The sequence below is a fragment of the Anas platyrhynchos genome, chromosome 1, assembly GCF_047663525.1.
Source record: "Anas platyrhynchos isolate ZD024472 breed Pekin duck chromosome 1, IASCAAS_PekinDuck_T2T, whole genome shotgun sequence".
NCBI classification, from domain to species: Eukaryota; Metazoa; Chordata; class Aves; order Anseriformes; family Anatidae; genus Anas; species Anas platyrhynchos.
The window spans coordinates 197,654,542-197,671,676 of NC_092587.1; positions in this window are offsets into that span (position 1 = coordinate 197,654,542).

Consider the following 17,135-nt stretch of genomic DNA (forward strand, 5'->3'; position numbering starts at 1 on the left):
TTTCTGGGAACCAGCTGTGTAAGTCCAGGCTCTAACCAGTGTGAGCTAGCCAAAGTGCATGTGTATTGGTGTCCTGGTTTCAGTTAGGACAGAGTTAATTTTCCTCCTAGTAGCTGGTAGGGTGCTATGTTTTGGATTAGGATGAGAAGAGTGCTGATAATGTGCTGATGTTTTAATAGTTGCAGAGCAGTGCTTACATCAAGCCGAGGACTTTTCAGCTTTTTTTCAGCTCTGTCCTTCCAGCAAGCAGGCTAGGGGTGCAGCAAGAGCTGGGAGGGGACAGACCCTGGACAGCTGACCCAAACTGGCCAAAGGGGTATTCCATACGATCTGATGTCATGCTGAACAATATATAGGGGTGGCTAGCCTGGGTTGGGGGGCAGCTGCTAAGGGTTGGGCTGGGCATTGGTCAGCAGGTGAACAACTGCGTTGTGCATCACTTGTTTCGTACACATTAGTAGTAGTAGTACTTTTATCATTATTGCTATTATTATTGTTATTATTATTTTTCTGTCTTAATAAGCTGTCTTTATCTGAACTCACAGGCTTCACTTTCCTGTTTCTCTCCCCCATCCCAGAAAGGGAGGAAGGAGGATGAGCAAATGGTTGTGTGGTGTTTAGCTGCTGGCCAGGTTAAACCACAACAATTGGGTTTACATTGTAAGATCTTGGTAGCTTGGGGGTTGCAGGGATGGCTTCTGTGCGAAGAGACCAGGAGCTACACTTACGTTGGAAGCAGCCATTTCCAGACAACTCCAACATGGAGTTACTGCTGGCCAAAGACAAGCCAATGAATGATGCTGGTTGCACCTCTATCAGAGCATGTTTAAGAAAGTCTAAGAAATACTGAGCAGCAGTCGTGAGAGGGAGAAGTGAGAAAAAGTGAGCCCTGCAGCCCCCAAGGTCAGTGCAGCAGGAGGGCAGGAGGTGCTCCAGGCACAAGGCAGCACAAGTTCCCCTGTGGCCCATGGAGAGGCCCCAGGTGGAGCAGGCTGTCCCCCTGCAGCCCATGGGTCCCACATGGAGCAGATCTCCACGCTGCAGCCCCCTCATGGGTGGAGGAGCCCCCGGTGGAGCAGGTGGATGTGGCCTGGAGGAGGCTGCGGCCCATGGAGAGCCCCTGCAGGAGCAGGCCCCAGGCCGGAGCTGCAGCCCATGGAGAGGAGCCCACGCAGGAGCAGAGGGTCTGGGGGGAGCTGCTCTCTATGATGTTGAGTTGCGTGTGATGTTCTCATGCTGGAGCAGGTTGTTCCTGAAGAATGTACCCTGTAAAATGGTGCCACAGTGGAGCAGTTCTTGAGTATGGAGCCTGTGAGAAGGACCTACATTAGATCATTTTCTGAGAGACTTCATCCCATGGGAGAGACCCCACTATGGAAAGAGAAGGAGTGAGGAGGAAGCAGTGGTAGCAACGAAGTGTTATGGACTTACTGCAAACCCCTCTGTGCCATTCAGGGGGGAGGAGGTAGAAAGACCAAGACTGAAGTAGAGCCTGGGAAGAAGAAGGAAAGGGGATACTGAAGGAGAGGGGGAAGGGATTGGGGGGGGGGGGCGGGGGATTGTTGTTGTTGTTGTTTTTAATTTGTTTGTGGTGTTGCTGTTTTTAATTTGTTTGTTTGTGTAGTTCTTACTGCCCTCCTCTGATGTCAATTGGCAATAAATTAAGCTAATCTCCAGGCTGAGACTGTTTTGTCTGTGACAGTATCTGGTGAGTCATCTCCCAGTCCTTTTCTCAACCCATGAGTTTTTTCACCATGTTCACTCCCCCTGTCCTGCTGAGGAGGAAAAGGGAGACAGCAGCGCAGTGGATACCTGGTGGCTAGCCAAGTGTAACCCACCACAACATAATAGGTGATTAATAGGTAATTAAGCATCAAGAATGAGATCCAGCTTTAAGTTGACACATCAAAAATAAATTGCAGACTTTAGAAAGATATAAAAACTTTTTTATACAGACAGATTCTATATAGCTCATACTAAAAAGAGGTGAATCTTTTTCTCAGTTATGTGGCTGATAATGCATGACCTCAATATTGGGACTTATGCCCCAGTGAGCTATTACTGTTACACACTCACATGATGTCTGAGAGCAATACACACCCTGCTGGCACACTAGATGCTAAATACTGACTTAGCCCTTTTCTGTAGCTGTTGCAGCCCCACATTTCCACTGAAAGAAAACTGGTGTACAAAGTATGATACCTGTATGCATGGAAGTTGGTGCTTTCCAACTAGATGACAGGTGCTGGGAGATGTGATTAGAATCTGATAACCAAGGCAGTGAGAGACCACATTTCAGCTTCTGAGCCATCATTGACCACTACGCTTTGGTTGCGGTCATTGAGCCAATTCATTACCCACCGGATGGTGGACCCTTCAAATCTATATCTCTCCAATTATGAAAAAATATGGATTTATGGATTCCAAGTTATGTTTATCTTTCTATTGTTCCTCTGAGTCCTAAGGTCAGTAGCTTCATTCCGGGGGTGGGGGTGTTATGTTGAGTTCCCTGCACCTGGAGTCCTCCACCAGAAGGAATATGATGTTTATGATTCATGTTTATGTTTCTTCTTGTTCAATCCATTTGGGTTATTTTTTATATTTGTTAGCATATTTTTATTCCTTGCTCTTTCTACTTTTGTCTGCAATTCCACTTAACATCTGAATTAACTATATTTGGTGCCTTTTATATGCTTTAGGCAGTATTGTCCGTTATCCCTAATGATTTTTAAGTCCGACCATTTTTTTATTGGCTGTTTGTGAGCTGTTTATTGCTGTGGGGTCCACAGTGCCAGTCTGTGCCCCATATACTTTTATCCAGTACTTGCATCCTATGTAACTATTTTTAAGACCTCCACTATATACAGTGGTATGCCAGGCCTATATTTCTCTACACAACATCTTTGTGTAAGAGTCATAAATATCTCTTTCAACAAAGAATAATTGCTTGTTATTGCCATCTGTATAAAGCTATGTTCACATCCTGCATAAGATAACACAAGTAAAACAAATTTGCCACAGACACCTGTCAATTAAAGAAACTGCTGTCACAAATAGACCAAGTAAAACAAAGCTGCAGACTGGTCAAATTCAGGCAGAGAAAGCCTGATAATCTTAATCCCAAGGCCTTGAAAACTGTAAATACTTGTAGTTTGTTACTAGCCATTGCAATACTGTATTGAGGAACAACACAGCTGTATACTGCACATGATTTCCTCTCCGGAGAACCTCATACCAAACCTCAAACCAGAGTCTGGAATACACAAACCCAAAAGAGGTAATTCCAATCATCCTCCAAAGGAGGGCTATGAAGATGCTGAATGGTCTTAAGGGGAAGATGTATGAGGAGCGGCTGAGGTTAATTTGTTCAGCCCAGAGAAGGAAAGACTGAGGGGAGGCCTCATGGAGGCCTGCAGGTTCCTAATAAGGGGAGCAGAGGGGCAGGTGCTGAGCTGAGGGACAACGACAGGACCCAAAAGAGTGGCATGGAGCTGTGACAGAGGAGATTCAGGCTGGATGTCCCAGAGCCTGCTGGAGTTCAGTTATTGTTTTGACAGTGCTCTCAGACATATGGTCTGATTTTTTGGGTGGTCCTGTGTGGAGCCAGGGGTTGGACTAAGTGATCCTTGTGGATACCTTCCAACTTGGGATGGATTCATAGAATCATATGGTTCTATGATTCTATGATCCCACTTTCCACAGGTTTCATAGTTTCCTTTAGAATAAAATAATAATAATAATAATAAAATAATAATCTGTAATCTCAGCTGCTTCCAGCTCATTTTAAGACTTGGATTTCTGTAAGGAAATGTGTTGATAAACTCCATTCGGGAAAAATAAGACAGCTTGTTTACATCAAATTGACGCGTTAAATACCTAGGTTGGAAACAAAGCAACATCATCTGCAGAAATTAGAAATCATAGCTCTGTCTATAAGTAAATTTATAGGACAGCAGTGTATCAGGGGATACAACTGTTCAAGAGGATAGGCTACACATGGATACTAGCACATGTCTTTCAGCTCTTGCTAGAAGTGGACATGCATTATGGTGAATTAATGGTATATTTATCACAAGCAGCATTGTCTAATGAATGAATTCTTAATAAACCTCCATTAAGTTTAGAAGTGGACTGTTTTAAGCCATTAGATCATTATTTTAATAAGGTATTTTCTACTGCAGAGGAATTAAAGCAAACACAGCGGTTCTTTGAAGCCAAATGACTGCTTAAGGTGCAATAAAAAACAAAGCAGAATTATTAATTCAAGGAAATATGAGACCCAGTCTAGGTAAGAAACCATACAGAGAAAGAGAAGCTTTATTTACTTATTTATTTATTTATTTTCCTATTAATGTTTGCTTGTTTGGAAACAAGTAATTTGTATTAGCAATATAAGAGCTTTGAATTTTATTACTGGAGGTGAAGTAGACTGACAGAGGTTCAGTGAAGAATGACCCTTTAGCTGTCTTATATTTCTTGGTCTTTTGTTACAGGATATTTAGTGACTTAGTTTGGGAAGAAAAGACAGTGTAATGCTTACGACATGAGAAAGTGCGAGCTTGTAAAATCTGGTGTTGCAGTTCCCACATAAAGGACAGAGAGGTGTCTTAAAAAGTATATAAGAGATATTTAGATACCTAAAGAGATGAATAATTGCCTGATGAGATTTTTAAATGCACTCGAGTCATGAAAAGTTAAGTGTAAGACTAGATGTCCACAGTATATGTGTTTCTCTCGGTTCTTATCCCATCTGAGCAATAAAAGATTTCCAATCAAAAGAATTAGAAAAAAAAAAATGACCATGAGTACTTGTATTGAACTTCATCTGATTTATCTACAGACTAATAATTATAAGTCTAATCCAGAGTTCATAGAATTCAATGAAATACTTTCTACTGAGATAATAGACTTTATATCAGGTTTTTGTAATTATAGTAAGTCATTCTGAATGAGGAATTCATCTCAGTGAATTGCAAGGTATTTGTGAATAATATGCTAACAGAAAATGGGCACAAATTATAAACTGCTATAAATCATTCACCTAATTATATTGCATCTAGATAGATAAGGGAATTATATATTAATAATTATGGATTCCATATAACCATTGGCAATATGATGAAACAGATTTATCATGAAGGATCTGTCCATCAGTAGAAACATTCACTGTGAAGTATTTCAGAGAGTCCTGTTTGACTTCAAGTCACCTACTAATAAACAAAGAATGGCTGGAGGCTGGCCCTCTTCAAAAATCAAGATCAGTGAAGGAAATGCTGTATGGCAGAAGCAGCGTTTTTAATACATTCCTCTTCTCTGAGCTCCTATTGTAGAGACTATGTCAGTGTGACCATGCTTTCAGTAAACATAGAGTGGAAAGAGATCAACAGAGAATATTTAGGCACAGGACCCAGCCCCGAGGTATACAATTCTCATGATTTCCCACAGGAAAATTGTGAACCAAATGATGTCCTGGATTATGTCCTTATTGAAATTAATGAGTTCAAAATTTTATCCTTTCAGCAGTCCCTGTATCTTTGGTGTGAATTTAAGATATGTGTCACTTCCTTACAACCAGCTTGACCTCAATTAAAAAAAAAAATAAAATAAATTGCTTAGGATCAGTTATGCCCAACACATAAAATGTATTTCTACCGACTGAAGAGAAAGAGTAGTTCATTTTAAATCTAGGAGTGAATCCCGTCTTTTCCTTTATTTCATGCTTTGCTGTGCGTGCAGTTATCTGTGTGTGCATGGCTGGTGCCGGATTGCACCCTTGTGTGTATGGCTCAGCATACATACATGCCTTTGTGCATATTCACATACTCTGTAGGTGCACAGCTTCATGTATTTGTGGCTTTCTCTGAGCTCTTGGCTCCATGCGTGCATGCTGGTGTGTGCAGGTACACATGTGTCTCTGAGTATGTATGGATCTGTGTGCTTCAAGGTGAATTAGGAAGAGGGTGTCTTCATGTTGTGGACATTTGTGCAAAATGCAGCTGTTAGTTTTGTTTCTTTCTAAGGAAAACACAGTGTATCTGTTTCATTGTGGCTTATCCCACTTTAGTGACCTAAAGAATTATCTGTAAATGGACATGAGATAATTCAATCTTCATGCTGCATTAGTTCTCAGCAGAAATTCAAGGAAATTTCAGTTATAGGATTTAATAGGGTGGTAAGGAGGCTATTAAAGTACATTGTATGGACTGCTTTATTGTAGTTGTTTCACATAATATCATGAAAATAACTCCCAATCATCACCCCCATGATTGTATATCTTGTCACTGTCATTTTCAGCCTTGGATATTGCCACCCCTGAATGTGTGTGAACATATCTCTGCAGAGATAAAACAATTACAATGGAAATTCAGAAATTTCAGTGTGGATATATGAAATTAAATCATAGGGAGGAAAAAACAAACAAGCAAACACAAAACTTCTGATGTTGTGCTTTTCTGTCCCATTATCCTGCCTGTAGAATTGTGCATGTGTGTGTGTTATATGTGCATGCATGTTTGTATTTACAACCATGTCAGAAACAAGGAGGTGAGTCAGGCAAAAGAGGTGTCATTCTCATGGTAAAATTTCAGGATGTAAGTAAAGTGGCACTGTTATTAGTGTTTCAGTGCCTGCTATTCATCCCATATCCATGTTTCATTGTGAACAGACATAGTGAATGATATTGCAGAGAGGCATGAACCAAATTTATCGGACAAAGAGTACAACAGATTCACCATGTGCTGAAAGCAACATGGTGTCTAAATCTTTGCAGGATTAGTGAGCTCGTTCATTAACTTCTCCGTTTTAGAAGCAAGGAGTTGTGATTTAGTGTAGCTTCATATCGCAGCCGGGATAAGAGAACTGCAGTTCTGAATGGGGCTTTCAAGTCCTACTCAGGATATTGAGGATGAAAATAGAAAGGAAACAACATAGACCTGGTGCTCCAAGAACAGCCCTTAAGTAGTCATCAATGCTACTGAGGTTTACTGCCTCCCTGTATTCTTGGGTCTGACAAAGACTGCCCTGTGAAGAGTAGGAGTCATTTCTTCCCTTTCTTTCATGCTTGTCATCACTCACCTGTGTGGGAAGGAGAGCGGCATTTAGATAACAGTTGCTCTCTTTCCTCTGAGGGATCTGGCAGTGCAGGCAGCCCACACAGGAGACTAACGACATTTCTCACGGACCATTACTCCCAGAGCGGGCATGCAGAAGGACTCACAGCTGAGCCTATTATTAATAAGGTAGAAGAGTGAGGCTGACCAGCAGGAGATGAGGAATTGTTCCTGGGAAGGGAGCAGAAGGCATGCGGTGGGGTCCACCACAGTGATGGAGTGACATCGCTGTTGCTCACTAATGGGTAACAAGTGCAGCTGGAAGAACTGCTGGGAACACTCCCCAGCACTCCCCAGCTGCTGCTGCACATCTGCTCAGCTGGGTGGCCTCAAGCCTTTTCCTTTAAGCTCCTGCAGCTGCCAAGAAGAAGCCAAGCTCTGCCTCCCAAGAGCTGTGAGGCAAAACACACATGCATTTGTTCCCATTGCTGAACTTACTAAGACATCGGAGAGGTGGGAACGATCTGACAGCTGTGATTAACAAACAATAAAACAAAACAAAACAAAACAAAATAAAATGAAGTAAATGGAAAAGAAATAAGAAAAAGGGAAAAAGGTAAATCATAACCACAGGTAATCAATACTCACTGATGGGTCTGCACTGTCGGTGCAAAGTTGGTCTCAGCTTGTTCTCAGCTGCAAACCTCTGTACTAATCAGTTTGTTTTCTTGTAATGATACGGCCAGTAACAAACTCTGCAAAATAAGCTTTGAAATCACCTGGAAAGCTGAGTGTGCTCAGCAACCTGACACAGACCTCAGCTTTTGTTTGAATGTAGTCTTGTTTGAGAAAAGTGAGATGACTGTTTTCAAGGAAGCATATGGCAGTGACTTTCCCAAATTCAACATAAGAAGAAAATTCCCTAATTTTTATCCCATCAACCTAACAACAAGAAAGAGCACACAGAAAGCAAGCATCTGAAGTGTCCTAGCAAGCTCAGGGTCCCATAGTGTTGTCTATTTTTCTTGAAAGAAATGCTTGGTTTTCCATTCTAACATGGCTGGATGTGGAAAACTGTAAGGCCAAAGGCCAGTTTCTTCAGGTTCACTTGAACAGCAGCAGACTGGCTAATGGCATTGTAGGAAGAGCAGCTCCCACAATATTCCAGTGATATGAATGATTTTGCAGGAAACATAAACTTGGAAGAATTGTGTGACACAATGAAATCCTGGGACTCATTTCTTCTATATTACTACTTTCTGGCTGTACACAGTGGTGAAGATCATATTATATTGGTCTTTGAAAAGGCGTGTCCACATATCTGCAAGTGGATAAACACTAGGAGAAGAGCTGAGCTTATTTTCATTAGAAATTAATTCCTTAATGACTTTCCCTTCAGAGCTGCTGAAAGAGATGCAAGTCTGTAACCATCATGGAGGCTTCTTATCTCTTTTGATTAAATCTCCACTGCCTACAGTAAACCAAAAAACAAACAAGCAAACAAACAAAAACCACCACAGTCTCTGAAAATCGAACTGTAATTCTTCTAGTCACTATTATTATTCCCTAATAATATTATTATTCCATATAAATTAAGGTTTTATGTTTAGGTTGTTCAGAGTTTGATCAGGAGCATGTATCCTCACCTGTATATACTTTGCCACTGAGACTCCCAAAAGGAGATTAACAGCTAAGCTAGTTGGCAAAGACATAAATATTGTTGTGGATACAACAAGAAATCAAGTCCTCTTTTTACCTGTTCTTTGAGGATAACTTCAGTGTAATAAGAATAAAATTCTTAGTATGCCCTCACCTCCTCATGGATATATTTTGCATTATTTTTGCATTACTTATTTATTATTATAGGAATATTGCATTATATATTATTATTATTATTATATTTTCATAAAAATAATTTGCATTATTTTATAAAAACAATTAGGTCTGCACTAGAGGTCAGGGATAAAAAAAAAACCTCCGACATTGCAAGAAATTAGAAGACTAATAACCACTTGTGACCACCGTCTTCATTGCAAACAACATATTCTATTTTTTGACTCCTACAGATGACTTTCTGCTCAAGCAGTGTACGCACAACAAAATTGTCTTTGGAAGCTCTTTATGTATTTGTATGCAATCTCAAGTGTGCCATAAAGAATTAAAAAAGCAGAAATTTCTAACTTTTCTATTGTCATCTCTTAGGCGCTTCTTTTTAATTAAAAACTATTATACTCTCCAAGAATAATTTAGCTGTACACAAGAAACTGCTGTGAAATAAATGACTTCTAAGTGAACCAGAGTTTCTTGAGGATGCACATAATGTCAAACAACCTTTGCAGGGGGAGGGAAAGCAATTTGTGGCTTTTAGGACTATCTGGGTGAATCAGTGTTGCTAGGCAGACTGACATCAGACTTGGATCAGAGCAGTGTAGGAACCATAGTTCTCATGAGAGCATTCAGCTTAAAAAAAAAAAAAAAAAGAAGGACTAATAAAAGGTCAACACAGAAGCTCCTGGTAGAGTTTTATTGATTTGCAGATCAAACATAGTGTCTACTGTGCATTTGTCTCCTAATTATCAGTTGATTATGGTTTGTAGTCACCAGGTACAGCTTAGTTGTATAAAGCGTGGCCCCTTGAACAATGACTGCTGGCTTTTTCATTTCGTCCCAACAAAACAGCTTTGAGTTACTTGCTATTACAGAGCAGTTTTCACCCCTCCACACTCATGAAATACATTTTATGAGATTGTAAACGAAGTTGTCTTATTCTCTGAGGTTATTTTCTACAGCAATTTCTCTATTCTTCTGTCTTTTTTTCTTTTATTTTGTATTTATTGGATGCTAAGGGGTAAAATGTAAAATAGCATCAGTGAAAGGAACTAAAAACAAATATACCTTTAATGTAGTGTGAGAGAGGAATTAAACTGTACTTCCACCTCCTCAGTCTAATAGCTTATACAATGTGAAATGGAACAGAGTAAGCCCTTTTACTATTTCAGCTCCTAGCAGTGTAGTTACAGTTAAAGATGTTTCACTTTTTCCCATTATGAATACTCATTCTCATGGTTTTACAAAATGTCATAAAAGTTCTCTCCTGATTGAAACTTACTCAATAAGGTCATAAACTAAGAACAATTTCAGAGAAACACTGGGTGAAATTGGGTTGAAGGAGAGTGAGGTAGCCTGCTTAGGCAAAGTGAGTTATCTGGGGAGCTGACATCCAGAATAGTATCAGTGTTCAAAATACTGTGTTGTAAAAAGATAACCTCCTGTGATAGACGGAATCAGCACCTTCACAGGGCTCATCTGCACTTATTAACACAGATCAGCAATGCATCATCAGTAGGTCACATCAAATGCATCAGTACTTTTTAGAACATTGAGTTACAGTACATCTGAATCATAGGTATAAGGGGGGGAAGGAGGATGAAGACCTGGAACTGAGCAGCCATGTAAGCATGACTTCTGTTTTAAGTTGAATCTCTACCCAATCTCTTATTGTCCTTTAGGTTTCAGCCTGTCTAAATGCTTTTTCCTGACATCGCTATTTTTCTTTGAGTTATTTATATTTTTAGTGAACATGCACTGTGGGTAGAACTGATCTGAGGATCTTCATCTGCTTCCACTTCACGTAAATAGTGCTGCAAAACAGAATCAAGGCTCTATGTAAACATGCGTGCATATATATACATACATACATACACACAGACACAGATATGTGGACTTACATAATGGGAACAGTTCTGTTTCATTAAAATCTTTTTAAGAATATGGAATCCCTACTCAAAACCAGAATAGAGGGATTACTGAAGCTCCACCTCTGATACCTATCCTGATCCCCAGCCTTGATAACATCCCTGCAATAATGATGCAAGATGTGGGTACAAGCACAGTCTACCCCTGCTTCATTCATACCTAATCTATTATATTTTTAAATCAAATATGTATCGAACTATAGGGTTCTGGCATCAGTTCTCAGTATCGGGGAATATTTATTTGATTGTACATTGTGGAACACATAAAAGGAAGAGACCGAGGATACGTAATCTAGTTAAGGAAGTAAATTAAGATGTAGTAGGATCAATTTCAGTGATGATGGAGTAGAGAATCTAGAACAGTTTCTGTTCTTTCTGAATTTTGATTTTTTTTTAGCAGTTTCATTCTGATTTTTTTCTTCCAGATTTTTTTCTTATACAGTTTCTTTTGCATTCTGAATTTGTGGGCTTACAGAGACACAGTAATTCATAGAATCATAGAATCATAGAATATCCTGAGTTGGAAGGGACCCTTAAGGATCATCAAGTCCAACTCTTGACACCGCACAGGTCTACCCAAAAGTTCAGACCATGTGACTAAGTGCACAGTCCAATCTCTTCTTAAATTCAGACAGGCTCGGGCAGTGACCACTTCCCTGGGGAGCCTGTTCCAGTGTGCAACCACCCTCTCCGTGAAGAACCCCCTCCTGATGTCAAGCCTAAACTTCCCCTGTCTCAGCTTAACCCCGTTCCCGCGGGTCCTGTCACTGGTGTTAATGCAGAAAAGGTCTCCTGCCTCTCGACACCCCCTTACGAGGAAGTTGTAGACTGCGATGAGGTCTCCCCTCAGCCTCCTCTTCTCCAGGCTGAACAGGCCCAGCAACCTCAGCCGTTCCTCGTACGTCTTCCCCTCCAGGCCTTTCACCATCTTCATAGCCCTCCTCTGGACACTCTCCAACAGTTTCATGTCCTTTTTATACTGTGGTGCCCAGAACTGCACACAGTACTCGAGGTGAGGCCGCACCAGCGCAGAGTAGAGCGGGACAATCACCTCCCTCGACCTACTAGCGATGCCGTGCTTGATGCACCCCAGGACACGGTTGGCCCTCCTGGCTGCCAGGGCACACTGCTGGCTCATACTCAACTTGCTGTCTACCACGACCCCCAGATCCCTCTCTTCTAGGCTGCTCTCCAGCCCCGTCTCATCGTCCAGTCTGTACGTGCAGCCAGGGTTTCCCCGTCCCAGGTGCAGGACCCGGCACTTGCTCTTATTGAACTTCATGCGGTTGGCGATCGCCCAGCTCTCCAACCTATCCAGATCCCTCTGCAAGGCCTTTCCACCCTCAACAGAGTCCACAACTCCTCCAAGTTTGGTGTCATCAGCAAACTTACTCAAAATACCTTCTATTCCTATATCCAGATCATTTATAAAAATATTGAAAAGTACCGGCCCTAAAATGGAGCCTTGAGGGACCCCACTGGTGACCGCCTGCCAGCCTGACGCAGCCCCATTTACCATAACCCTTTGGGCCCTGCCCGTTAGCCAATTGCTCACCCATCGTATGATGTTTTTATTTAGCTGTATGGTGGACACTTTGTCCAGTAGGATCCTATGGGAAACCGTGTCAAAAGCCTTGCTGAAGTCCAAAAAAAATCACATCAGCTGGTTTCCCTTGGTCCACCATACGGGTGATCTTATCATAAAAGGAAATCAGGTTAGTTAGGCAGGACCTACCCTTCACAAACCCATGCTGGCTGGGACCAATGACTGCATTGTCCCCCAGGTGCGCCTCAATAAGTTATTATTATATATATATAATATTATATATATATATATATATATATATATATATATATATATATATATATATATATATATATAAGTTATATATAATATGATATTATTATATTTATATTATTTATATATTTATATATAAATATATATTTTTTATATTTATATATATTTTATAAATATATTTATATATTTATATTATTATATAAAATTCTTTTCCTTGTGTTTTGATAAATTTACAGGCTGACTGGTATGATATACAGAACTAAAACACCTTTTCTATTTTTAAACCTTTTTCCAAGAGACACTAGAATAGTAAATAGAGTTTCCAGTGATCATACATGTAATGGATGGTTCAGTCGTCAAAGCAGATCAGAGTTACTTTTTTCAAAAATTATCTGACTGAATCTGAATTCCATTCTCAAAAAGGGTTTCACAGACACTGAAGGAGATTTTCCATACCTTAACTTACAGGTACCTACATCCCATTGCTTTTCTTTCCGATTTTAACTCCTGTATATTTCACTTAAATTGTCATCTATCATCATCCTTATGTAATGTTTTATTACCTAACTCCTGATTACTATAGCTATACAACAATAGTTGTATTTTATCACATGCTAAATGTGAGATTAAATGAACTGTAGTTGATTCCCTTTCTTTGCAGCTGCAAAGACTGTATCCTGGGCAGCTTGAATGACAGAGCAACCAAGATTATCTGAGGCTCAGAAAAAGTTGCAAAATAAAGGTCATTGTTTGCAACTCTGATTTCACATGTCTCAAGGAAGAATGAAGTCTACTTTTAGGGCTTCTTTGACCATATTACCTTGCTCTTTTTTTTTTTTTTTTTTTTTTTTTTTTTTGTCTTATTTTAGTTGTCAAAATAGCAAGAGAAAATATAGAAAATATAGAAAATATCACCATATCACCATGAGGTTTGTGGCAGAATAATACGCAGTGTCTAAATTATTTTCCAGGCAAGGTCATATTTTGTAAATTATAAGCAAAAACTACAACTTTAAAATCTTCCTTTCCAATAATCTTCACTGACTTCTTACATAAAAAGGAAGTATGCTATCCTGTAAAGAGCACAGACTGTAAAATAATTACATTCATTCTTATTAAAATGGCCAGTCATTTGCTGCAAAAATACAATTTGTGGTGGCAGAAGAAAGTAATTTGTTAAATAAGATATTCATCCAACTATTCATAATGCGATTTAATCAGTAGATTGTATGCATACTTCAAATATAAAATGTTCAAAATTATCATAGTGAATTATTAACAGCTGATATCTTGGGAAGGGGAGAAATACAACCCACATTTGTAATTCAGGGAGAAAGGAAAAGAGGAAAAGACAGATTAGATCAACCACTGTGCCACATTTTTCATTCTCTAAAAAGTTTCTCATCTTCTTGCTAAGCTCAGAGTCCAAAGTCCTAACTAGCATAATGTTTAATTCTTAAAAGTTCCTCAGTAAGCTAAGACCTTAAAACCTATCAGCTTATAATAAAGCATCATATTTTAGAGCTTTTGAAGATGTCACTTGAACACAGTTATTAGTCTAATCTACAGCACACGTTTTCCAGTAGCTTGGCCAGGGCCCACCAAATTCCATGCATATTGTATTGTAACATTTTCTGCCCTGTGGTTCCATCATTTGTTCACATAGCCCTTACTCTGCAAAAAAAAAAAAAAAAAAAAAAAACACATGCTTTTTTTCTCTTTCCCAGACAATACTTGTTGGAGGCTTCTGAGGCAGTCCCACTGGCTCATGAGATGAAAAATTCATGTATGATATGTTTAGCTTTTTTTTCAAAATCTGTCACTTTTATGTGTCTGCAGGAAAATTACCTGAAGCATATTTGGCAGTTTTGCAGAGTTCTAATACATGCTACCTATATATGTAAGCAATTTCCTAATAACATATGGTAGGGGGAAGGAAACCTTTAGAAGTACTTTGTTTTAGAAGTACCTTTTCACTCCAGCCACTTTCAATAGCCTGTAGAGATCTACAGATTTTATATATATGTATGTATGTATATTTCAGACAAAGCATAATTTTATGCAACAAATGCAATGCCAAAGAGCCATGATATGCTGTTTTTACATTTTTGTATTGTGTCTGGCATATTCTGGGCTGTAATGCAAAGGATTAAAGGCTTATAATACATCTTGCTCACTGATATTCTCAGTGTATTGGAAAAAAAAATACAATTCTAATTCTGTGCTTGTTTAAAAATAGCACAAATAATAAGAACCTATTATAATACGTGACAAGAAAGTACATCGATCACATTTACTAATCTGTTATGCTTCAGAACATGTCCCTTAAACAAAGAAAACCTTTCATTCCTGTGGATCTGATTCTCCAGTGCATGAAACCCATTTTATTCTAAGGTAATTTCATCTACTTTAATAGCATTATACTTTGATAACACTGGTGTGATGGAGTAGAGAATTAGTCCTGTTTATATAAGATAGCTTACAGCATACATATCCTATAAAATAACCAAAGTCAGAATTTAATCCTATTTCTATTACTTGCATTCTGCAGTTGTAGTCAAATGCAGGAAACTATGTTCTGCTTCACTCATGTTCTGAAATAATATTCCTTGTCTCTCATTAGGGCCCTTAAACCTTCCTGAGCGCTGTGGTAGCACAACCTCTCAGTCCTGGATGGGAGGTGGCTAGTGCCCACCTGCTTGGAACATGGACTGGGCTTCAGTTCATGCACTTGGCTGCTCCATCATGCTCTGCATGCTCTTGAAATATGTACTCTGGTGCAAAGTGATTTTGCTGGGTTAGCCTCTCTGAAGTTATGCTAATAAATGATAATGGAAAGTTAAGCCAAAAATATTAATGTGTACTGAAGCAAAATGTTGTTATTGTATCTGCTTGGCCACCACAGCTATGGCTGGGAGTACCAAGCAAAGAAAAAAACAGCACAGCATGCAAAGCACTGCTCTCTGAGCCTTCATCAGGCAGTGCCACATTTTGAAATCTCATTCACTGACACAAAAGAAATATGCTAATTTATTAATAAAAGAATAGTAGCGTTCTGCCATTATTGACAAGTGGATTAATTGTGTCTGAGAATAAAATAAATTCATAGTAAAGGAAAGGCAGTGAAACATGTTGCTGTAGCAGGACATAGGTGCTACATATTTCCTGAATAAAAATCATAATTGAAGGACAACAGAAATCTACTGATGCCACTGAATATAGTGATATCTTCTTTATATGAAACTGCTTTATTCTCCAGAATCAATATTGTATGTAATTCTAGTAAATCAGATATACAGGTAATACACCAGCCTCCTAAGTACAGATTATAATTAAGTTTCCACCGAGCTCTCATGAATTCATAAGCACAAGACAGCAATAATTTATTTGGCATAGAAAACAAAATGACAAGACACCCGGAGAGACGCCTAGACAATTGCTCAGTTTCTTACTGCTGGGAACTTAGTACTTGATAAATGAATTTGTAAAATATTCAAAATGGCTGTGTGTGTGATCACAGAGTGGAGCTGTCTGAAATGACTTATGCCAGCATGTCTGATAGCTCCTAACAGCTATAAAAATACAGCTTTTTGGGTTAGATTTACAAACATTTTGTATCAGCCCAGCAGCCAAAAATAGCACTAATAACTTAAGTGCTAGTGATTACACTGGTACAAAATAAACGCACTATTTAAGAAGTTAAATCAGTTTGGTAGCTTTTTGAAAGCACTGGAAATATCCAATAATTGGGATAGATTTTTTTTCCCCCCTTCAGTTTGTGAAAGACTCTTTGTATGCTGTGCTTCAAAATAATTCCTCAGGTGTGTTCAGGCAACTGCTCATGTTTATTGAAGGTACTTATACTCACAAAGGAACAAGAATATTACAGATGAGCCATTTAATTTCTAACTTGCATCCCAAATTAGTTCTCATTTTTGTTAAGATGCCACTGATTAGGGCATTCAAATTTATGTTTACTTAACAGTGGAGAATGCTGTTTGCATGTTCTTGGTACTAGCAAATTCACTTTTGAAAATGAATAGTCTTTCCTTGTTCCTTAGGTGGAGGAATGTATAATTTAAACTATTTAAAACCACATAAGCATTTAGGATGGCTGGTAAACTAAGAGCTTCACATTCACAAAATGGATCCATCTCCACAGAACAGTAACATAGTCAACACAGTCAATGTAGCAGTTAGGAATATGGAATAAAAATATGGTCTTAAGTCAGCAAGTCGGTCCTGCATGCTCTTGTTGAGGATAATCACTTCAATCAGCCTGGCTAAAACAACAAGCTTGCTGGATTTAAAATTCTTCTGTGGTTTTATCTCTGTTGCTACTATTATTGAAAAGCTGTTGCAGAACATGTTATAATTATCTTCCTATATTCACTTGAAGTCAGATTATATGTATTTGCACACCAGTTTTGTTCTCTAGACTGTGTAGCTCTTCCTCCTGCTGTTAACTGTCCAGAAATGTCTTTAAGAAATTACATCTTGTGGTTTCATTTTATGGGTTTGATCAAAGAAAGC